Genomic DNA, 10293 nt, shown 5'->3' on the forward strand with positions numbered 1-10293 from the left:
GTTTTGCCATCCACTTTCCGGGTTAATTATGTTTTACAACTAGAACTAACCCTGGGAGTGCTAGCCAGCGCCACCACTCACAAACCTAGGGCCGGATGTGGAACATCCTTTCTGCCGCAGGCGTCACGAGCACGTCATCTTTTTGGGTGTAGCAACTGGTCAATTAACCCACATATGCTACCTGAAGGCATCAATGTTGCCGGATTCGAGCCCTCATTATGGAAATGAACGAGAAGAAAGGGAACCGAGGGGCCCGATTTTTAATTATCATATCATAAGAAGCTAACAAAGAATGACACCAAGGAAAACATAGGGGAAATTACTTGTACTTACTAATTGAAGTAATGGAAATGAAAGTGGATGAAAAAACAACTGGCCGCAGGTGGGGAACGAACCCACGTCTTCGCATTACGCGTGCGATGCTCTCACCATTGAGCTACCGCGGCGCCGTTTTCCGATCCACTTTCCGGGGTATTTAGGTTTTGCAACTAGAACTAACCCTGGGAGTGTTAGCCAGCGCCACCACTCACAAACCTAGGCGGCGGATGTGGAACATCCTTTCTGCCGCCGGCGTCACGAGTATGTGATCTTTTTTGGGTGAAGGCAACTGGTCAATAAACCCACATATGCTACCTGAAGGTATCAATGTTGCCGGATTCGAGCCCTTGTTATGTAAATCCCCGAAAGGGCACCTTGAGTATCAAGGTGATGGTGCTTGGCGCCACCACGGACCCTTAGCCCCCATACCGAAGCTGTCATCCGCACCGTGGCGAAAGTTTTGAGGTGAAGGGTAGAAACCATGAACGGTGGCGGTCGGGGCCATGGTCAAGCTCCGGCCGACGGGCTCTTCGTCTGTTTACCAGGCGACGAGCCCCGGGACCTTCCTGTGAATAAGACGGTGAAACACAGGTGACATTGTAGGAACCGTCAGCATACCCATATCGCATGAGTATTTCTTCTTCCAAAAAACCCGATCGGTCCCTGAAAAGGGGCCGCACCGAAGAAAGCTTTGACAGAACTCGAACTGATTGCGATCACTTTCCACGTTTCCTGATTATTCACTCTCTTCTAGACAACGACTCAGTCGCTGCAATGTCTGTTTTTGTTATCGCTAGGACCCTTCTAAAAATGATAGGAAGAAACTATGAAGCAACGAAACTGTCATCCGGCGATCTTCTTGTTGAAGTGTCACAGAAAGATCATTCTGACATCCTACTCAAGCAAAAGCAGTTTGCTCATTTACAGGTGTCCATTACCCCCCACCGCAGTCTGAACACAGTTCAAGGCGTTATATCAGAACGTGATCTGATCCGTGAAACAGACTCAGACCTCCTTGATGGCTTCAGAGATCAAGGTGTCACTGCCCTACGCCGCATCACCATAAGGCGAAACGGCGAAGATGTAGTGACACCCCATATCGTCTTGACCTTTAATCGTTCCCGTCTACAAGATGCTGTGAAAGCAGAGTTCATTCACTGCAAAGTACGCCCCTATGTCCCAAACCCGAGAAGATGTTTTAAGTGCCAAAAGTACGGACACGGATCAAACACATGTCGCGGAAAACTCACCTGTGCAAAGTGTGGTGCTCACGAGCATCCTACTGAAAGCTGCACTGCCACCCAAACAGAATGTCCCAACTGTCATGGGCCGCACGCTGCGCACTCGCGAACTTGTGAAATGTTCCAGAACGAGAAAAAGATCATTCAAATCAAAGTAACGGAAAACATCACATTCCCTGAAGCCCGGAAGAAGCTCTCGCTTCTCTCCGAAAGATCCTACGTTGACGCAGCGCGCCGGGGGGCCGAGCAGCGTCTAGTTACGGTGGGCACGCAATACAGCTTTGCTGATGCGCGCCTTTTTCGGCCCCCCAGCAAGCAGCCATCGGCTGCACCAACCTTTCAAGTCCCAGAGGTCAACTTCGCACACACCTCTGGAACAACCCAGACAACTGAGAGGGAGTCAACCCCTCCTGACAAACCCTCATCCGCTTCCGAGTCTCCGCCGGAAGCAATGGAAGTGACCCCGGGATCCTCAGTGTCTCAGACGCTGAGAGAATCCCCCAAAGAGAGGCGGAGTTTTCTAGACCGCCTCAAACAGAAAAAACATCCGCCAGTCAAGCTGCCTAATAAAGGCGGTGACATTTGAATAACCCGTCCCCTTATTACACGCAAAAATGGCTGCTGAGAGCATTATACACTGGAACTGCCGAGGGCTACTCAGAAATCTGGATGACATATATGAAATACTTGCACAACACCAACCTAACATCTTTTGCCTACAGGAAACACACTTAAACCCAACACACACAAACTTTCTAAAACAATATGCAGTATACCGGAAAGACAGGCAAGGCACTGCCCACTCATCGGGTGGCGTCGCTATTGTCGTGCAGAACACTATCCCCTGTCAACGTATCACCCTAGTTACCGATTTAGAGGCAGTGGCAATACGGGCTCTAACTTTTGGAAGATTAATAACTGTATGTTCCCTATACATTCCTCCGGACCATCACCTCTCCGTCGAAGAATTTGAAAAACTTATTGACCAGCTCCCGGCTCAATTCATGTTGGTTGGAGATTTTAATGCACACCACCCACTATGGGGATGTTCAAGAGCTGATTCCCGAGGTGCGCTAATCGAAAAATTTCTATTGTCTTCCGGTTCCTGTATATTTAATAAGAAAGACCCAACATTAGTTTAACATAGCACACAGATCATACACAGCAATAGACCTTGCTATTGGCTCTCCAGTGCTCTTGGCAACCACTGAGTGGGCTGTTATCGATAATCTGTATGGAAGCGACCACTTTCCTGTTTGCTTAACACACAGAGAAACATAAATATGCGTTTAAATTATCACAGGAAATTTAAAAAACAGGCTGCTGATTGGAAGAAGTTCCGAGAACTCTCTAAACTGCCGAGTTCTTCAATCGTAGACCTAGGTATAGACGAATTACAATCCATGATCACCCTGCATATTATAGAAGCCGCAGAGAAATCAATCCCACAGACATCAAATAAGACACAAAACAAACGTAGACCATGGTGGAATGCGGAGTGCAAGAATGCCCGTGAGAACCAAAACAAAGCATGGTCAAAATTCCGCAGGTATCCTACAGTTAACAATTTAATAGACTTCAAGCGTGCTAAAGCAAATGGCAGGCGTATCCGACGTGCATCCAAACGGGAAAGCTGGCACTCATTCCTTTCCTCTGTAAACTCCTACACAGATACACATAAAGTGTACAACAGACTTAGAGCACTTCAAGGGCGCAGTGCTCACCCAGTGAATAACTGGGTCAGCACTGCTGGTGATACACTGGAACACCAAGCAGATGCAATAGGAGCACATTTTGAATATATCTTCAGCTCAGCACATTATACAGACTCCTTCATGCGACACAAGCTAGCGGAGGAACGGAAACCTATCCGTGATAAAAGGCCATCCACAGGAGGGTACAATAGCCCTTTCACTATGGAGGAACTGAAGGCGGCTCTGGGAACATGTGGCAACTCAGCAGCAGGCCCAGACAGGATTACATATGGCATGCTTAAGCACATACATGAACACACCCTTATAACCATCCTCTTTCTGTTTAACAAGATATGGTCCTTTGGGCGCCTACCAAAGCCTGGAAAGATCTTGGCTGTTATCATACCCATTCTTAAACAAGGAAAGGAAGCCACACTTGCAGCTAGCTATAGGCCCATTGCCTAGACTAGTTGCTTGTGCAAGGTGTTTGAGAAAATGATAAATCGCCGCCTTGTGTATTTCCTTGAATACAATGGCCTTCTTGACCAACGTCAAGCTGGATTCAGGTCTGGCCGGTCGACAACTGACCAGCTTGTAGCATTTGAATCTTATGTCAGGGATGCCTTTATCCACAAACAACACTGTCTTTCTGTATTCTTTGACCTGGAAAAAGCGTATGACACGACCTGGCGTTATGGCACTCTCCGTGATCTGCATTCTCTTGGAGTCTCGGGAAACATGCTTAATACTATAGAAAGCTACCTATAGAAAGCTATAGAACGCACCTTCGTGGTTCGTCTTGGAAATGCCCTATCGAAGCGGTTCATACAGGAGAATGGCGTTCCCCAAGGTGGCGTACTCAGCTGCGCGCTTTTCATAGTTAAAATGAACTCCCTAAGCAGTGTAGTTGCCCAAAACAATCTCTTACTCTGTTTACGTAGACGATGTCCAGATCAGTTTCAAATCCTGCAACTTAGCCATCTGTGAACGGCAAATTCAGTTGGGGGTAAATAAACTCTCAAGCTGGGCAGATAAAAATGGGTTTAAATTCAACTGTGGGAAAACCGTCTGTTTACCTTTTTCTCAACAGCGTGGCATTAGGCCGGACCCCAACATCACACTGAACGGGCAGACCATAGCCGTTAAACAAGATCACAAATTCCTAGGTGTTGTGGTCGATAAAAAGCTCACCTTTGTTGCACATATCAAGCAGTTGCGATTGAAATGCTTGAAAGCAATGAACTTACTAAAGAACCTTTCCCATCAGTCATGGGGTATAGACCGTGACTGTTTACTGAACCTTCTGAATAGCGTTGTACTGTCACGTATTGACTATGGCTCGGTAGTGTACGAATCAGCGTCAAAGTCTGTGCTAAAGATGCTTGACCCAGTGTACCACCTTGGGCTTCGTCTGGCCACTGGTGCTTTCAGAACTAGCCCAATAGTCAGCCTGTATGTTGAGGCTAACAGATGGTCACTGGAACGGCGAAGGCAGTGCACAAGCTTAGTGTATGCCACTAAGGTGCTCTCTCACGCAGAACATCCATCTGATGAACTCCTGCGGGACACAAATAACACCCAGCTGTTCTTGAGGCGATCATCAGCAACGCCACCATATCCCATTAGGGTCGCGTCACACATTGAAAGCCTGCACATACCGGTCTCCAACCTCCAGGTGGTGTCCCATAAAGACGCCATTGCGCCGTGGGAAATACACGCTGTTAACTGTGATATCTCATTTCTTGAGGTGGGCAAACATGTGCATCCGCTCGCAATAAATCAGCACTTTATGTACTTGCAGGCAAAATACAGGTGTGCCGAGTATTACACTGATGCATCCAAGTCCTCAGCTGTCGCATGTGCTGCACATGGCCCCCAATTCTCCGAATCAAAAACAATGAACGAAAATACAAGCATATTTACTGCAGAATGCTGTGGCATCCTCCTTGCCGTAAGGCACATCCTACAGAAGAAACAACCAGCCTCCATCATATACACTGACTCCCTCAGTGCGGTGACTGCGTTGTCATCCGGTAGAAAGCATAAAAATCCAGTGACTAATTTCCTTCTAAAATGTCTCATGTCGGCTCATAAATCCAAATTTAAAATCACACTATGCTGGGTACCGGGGCACTGCAACATAGCTGGCAATGAGGTAGCTGACAGACTTGCGCAGTCAGCTGCCCTCCGTATTTCTATTGACATAGACAATGTACCCTACGAGGACCTTAGGCCACACATTAGAAACAGAATTCGTAGGCAATGGCAAGAAGAATGGGATGCAGCAATCGAAAACAAACTACACACAATAAAGCCCATAATAGGAAGATATGCTACCGAGAAATGCGACAGATATAAAGAGGTTGCACTATGCACGCTTAGAATAGGACACACATATGCAACACATTCACATCTGTTAAACAATTCTCCAGCTCCGCACTGTCCAAAATGTGGTGATCGACTGTCCGTCATTCATGTTCTAATCATGTGCAAGAGGCTAGAACCAGACAGGAGACGTTACTTCCCAGAACTATACAGAAATCAGATACCTCCGCACCCGTCCTTCTTTCTCGGCGACTACCAAATGTTTTCACTAAAAAGAGTTTTTAAGTTTTTAGCGAGTGTAGGCTTCCTACGTGCCATTTCATATTACCATTGAACTCAGCCTTGTCTCATTCCCGAGGAAATGGCTGAGATTTCTTATCTTACATGTCAGGCGCTCCGCACTCCTTGCCCTGGCAAGGACTGTTGCTGAGGCTGCCTGACCTTGTAAATGTCATGCGCTTTGCCCATAATCATCAAATGTAATCATTACTGAATTATTTTAGGCCCTATACACCACGGTTTTTTATCCTTCTCTTTTACTGCTTACTAACCTGAGTCGACCATCAACCTTGTGTCTGGCGCTCTTTGGCCACAGTTGCCCTTGCGCCATAAAAATCTACCACTACTACTACTACTGTTATGTAAATGAACGAGAGGAAGAGGTACTGAGGGGCCCGATATTACAGCGAAGCTGTTAAGTGCTCACCTTTCGATCGTCGCGTCCGGCAATAGAAAAAAAACTATCATTGGCCGTATGCTGTATGTGCGAGTGAAAGCCAGCGAGGGCGTGGAACGCGCGCTTTCACGGGGAGCGAACGCACGGCGGAGAGCGAACGCGACTTATGTGCGAGTGAAAGCGCGCGGCGGCGAGGGACGCGCGTTTTCACGGGGAGCGAACGCACGGCGCAGAGCAAACGCGACTTGTAGTAGAGGTTTAGGGTGGGAAAAGATGCGTATTTCTGCAGCCCTTATAGGGAGCACGGCTCAGCATCTGGGGGGAGGGGTATGGGGGGGAGAAAGAGGGAAATAGTGGGAGAAGGGGGAAGGGAGAGGGCAGTCATCCTCGTCTCGGGCAGGGTGCCCCTACAGCCGGTCAGCCAGCATAGTGTCCGCAAGGTAGCCGAGGACCACCTTGAACACTTGGCTGGGGTTGCGGGCTGGATGCAGCAGGTCCGTGCTGGCAGCAGAAGGTAGACCCATGCGGCGGAGTTGAGCCACCATGGTGTTGCGGTGTTGGTCGAGTGCGGGGCAGGAACATAGGAGATGCTCCAGTGTTTCGTCTGCCCCGCACTCGCAAACGCGACTTCCCAGTCGAAGGGGAGTGGTGGGCGAGGAGGGCATCGAGGCACCCTAGACTGTACATGTGCGTCGCAGTTCTGGAGTTCGTGGAGGCGAGTGGGATAGCAGCATACCGCTGAGCGTACATTCCCTTGCCGGTCCCTGCCGCCTCTGCTGCCTACCCATGTGCGGACGAGCCCCCTGAACTATCTCTCTTCTCTTTTTCTTTACCTCCTACTCCCCCTATCCCCTAGGACGCTGCGCCGTGCTCCCTGATGGGCTGCAGAATTAACCGCCTCTTCCTTATGTATAATAATCACCTCCCCGTTCTCCCACTGCGGCGCATGCGCTCAGCCCTGCCGGCCTCTGCCGCCGACTCTCTCTGGGCTCTCGCCCGCCTCTCCCCTAAAGCCGGAACCGCATGGCGCGATTTCGGGCGCGATTGACGCGCGGATGGTGGGACGCGAGAGGGATTCTGACGCTTGCCCTGCATGATCCATCAAGAAATCGCGCATGTCCGCTCAACACTCACTGTTGCGCCTATCCCCCGCAACATGGACCCCCTACTGCACCAGCGCCGACGGGAAGCACGAGTTGAGACCTTAGCTCTCACCTACGGTGAGAACACCACCACTTGCTACACTGACGCAGCACTGTATGACACCATCCGCACTCGAGCAGTGGCGCTCGCGCTCGACCACCACCACAGGGAGCTAGCCAGTGCCTCTCTGCACTGCCAAAACATCACGGAGGCTCAAGAAGTTGCCATCGCACTTTCCATCGCTCAGGGCAACAAGCTAGGACGGTCGTTTCATCTTCTCACGGACTGCCAAGCCGCCTGCCGCAATTACCTCAAAGGACGCGTTTCTCAACCTGCGCTCAATATCCTCCTAAGGGCACATGACGCTGGCGAACAGCTGCACATTCGAACACCTCCGATCAGGCATAAGATCATATGGACACCTGGCCACGCGGGGCTGGAGAGAAACCAGGCGGCGGACAGGGTCGCTCGAGGGTATACAAGCCGAGCACCCGATCCCCCTGCCCCTGAGGCGCCCGTTCCAGTACCGTGTGACTATTCGTCCATTCTAAATTATTATAAGGGTACCAGAAGAAAATACTCTCCCCCATCGCTCACTCACTAAAGAGGAGGCTACCAGCTGGAGACTTATCCCGGCAGGTACCTACCCCAACCTCCACCTCCTCAGCAAAATTCACCCCACGGCATACCCTTCACGCTTCCCGTGGTGTTCCTAGAAAGCCACTCTATTCCACATTACATGGGCGTGTCGTGCAATCACTGCCTCACGCCCTGCCACCCCCCCCCCCCTTATCGAACACCCGAGCGCGGAGCGGTGGGCGTCGCTGCTGGCCAGCGAGGCCTTGGGCGATCAGCTTAGCCTGATTGACAGTGCACGCAGGGCGGCGACGGCGAGCGGAGCCCTGGACATAGGGCCCCCCACCGCAAGACGAAGAGCCTCCGATCTTCGAATACTCACCGCGAATTTTACCATCGCTGAATAAAAGTTTCCACCCATCCATCGCACCGCCGCGTGCTGCTAATCGGAGTAGAAAAAAGCGCCTCGCACGGTGCGTCCGCCAATCAGAGTTCAAAGTGCAGTCACATGGCATTTTTTTATTGTGCCAGCAGATGGCCCTGTTCTACGGGGATCTCGGCGGAACCTCTCTGGCGGTTTTTTTTTTTTTTTTTTTGCGCGGCAGAACTGGCGCGCGCGTCGAAGAAAACACGTGCTACCTTCAACGAAACCTTCAACGACGCCCTAAATAGTAGCAATCGCCTCCTCTGCTCGGTAGTAAGCGGCCATCACTCCATTTTCTACGTGAAGTTATAAACAAGCAGCCGTCGATCAGTGCGCGGAAGGCACATAGTCGCAGTTTCGCACAAAATCTTGCTGGTTGAAATGAAGCTTGAAAATAAACAGGTAAAAATGACGCTGTCTAACTACATGAAGATTATTTTGAACGCGAAGCATTTCTTGGCGAACGTTTGCTACTTTGATAGTATCTATCTATCTATCTAGATATCTATCTATCTATCTAACTATCTATCTACCTATCTAGCCGCCTACGACTTTGTGCTCTCATGGTCATTTCGTTAACTTGGTATGTACCGAAATTGGCATACTATGAGAAGAGTATATGACGAACATAAATGATATGTCATGGCATGAATGCCATGATATGTGTGCCATGTAGGTCATGAAACAGACGCCTATGTCTTGGTGGTCTCGTGGTGGTTTGGTTAACTTGGTAGATACCAAAATTGGTATAGTATGACAGGAGTGTCTGACAAACATGACATAGATCATAGATCATGACATAAATGTCATGACATGCGTGTCATGTAGGTTAAGACAATGACCCAGCGAAAATAATTTACACTCAAAAACCACTGAAATTGGTTTGGACGTGGGTACTAAGTGAAGTAAACACTACAGGATGCTCGTAGAAGTAAAAGTAATGAGCACGACTCAGCAAAAATTATAATGACTCAGCGAAAAATGTTTAACACTCAAAAACCACTGAAATGGGTTCGGACGTCGGTACTAATTGATATAAAAGGCTAAAGGATGGGGGAAGAAGTCATAGTCATGAGCATGACTAAAAAAATGTCAAATGTCGCAGCTTCACCCGAAAGGCGGAACATCAATTGCGATAGCAAATTAGTAGAGAGCTATAAGGAGTAAGCATAGTACTTTTATGAGCTGTATAAACTTGGACATGCAGCAGCACCAGCAACGCGCAGAACTGCTGTCGACGCCGTCGGCGTTTTGCCCGCGTTCGCACCGAACGCGCGCGGCGTTGGTGACTGTTGCCGGTGCCTCTGGTGGCGGCTCGGAGGTTTTCGACGAGATCAGAATGGGACACTCGTCGAGCAGCGTCGGAAATCTTACCCACCTTCTGGCCTCGCAACGTTTTTATATAAATACGCATTTGGTGCCGCAGGTTAACGTCGCCTCCCCTGCCTCCCTCCTATCCGCCCACGGCCTTTCGTGCGAAGGAAGAAGTCGCGTTTGCTCTCTATATATGGTGATTGTAAAGTAGGAAAGGGACGCTCAACTCTGCAGCCCTTCCGGATGGATGGATGAAAACTTTTATTAAGCGATGGTAAGATTCGCGGTGAGTCTTCGAAGATCGGAGACTCTTGGTCTCGCAGTGGGGGGGGGGGGGGGGGGGGAGCTCAATCCAGGGCTCTGCTCGCCGTCGCCGCCCTGCGTGCCCTGTCATTCAGGCTACGCTGATCGTCCAAGGCCTCGCTGGCCAACAGCGACTCCCACCGCTCCGCGCTCGGGTGTTGGAGGGGGGGGGGGGGTAATGCAGTAATTGCACGACACGCCCATGTAATGTGGAATAGAGTGGCTTTCTCGGAATACCACGGGCAGCGTGAAGGGTATGCCGTGGGGTGGATTTTGCTG

The 10293-nt window shown here is 49.8% G+C and overlaps 1 non-coding gene across 1 annotated transcript; it reads right to left on the minus strand.

Annotated features, from left to right (window-relative positions):
• Nucleotides 1-374: 374 nt before the first annotated feature.
• On the minus strand, nucleotides 375-446 carry Trnat-cgu (transfer RNA threonine (anticodon CGU)). Its single transcript has one exon. It is a non-coding gene; the product is annotated as a tRNA-Thr (tRNA).
• Between the last annotated feature and the right edge of the window lie 9847 nt (nucleotides 447-10293).

The sequence above is a fragment of the Dermacentor silvarum genome, chromosome 4 (genome assembly GCF_013339745.2).
Source record: "Dermacentor silvarum isolate Dsil-2018 chromosome 4, BIME_Dsil_1.4, whole genome shotgun sequence".
In the NCBI taxonomy this organism is placed as follows: domain Eukaryota; kingdom Metazoa; phylum Arthropoda; class Arachnida; order Ixodida; family Ixodidae; genus Dermacentor; species Dermacentor silvarum.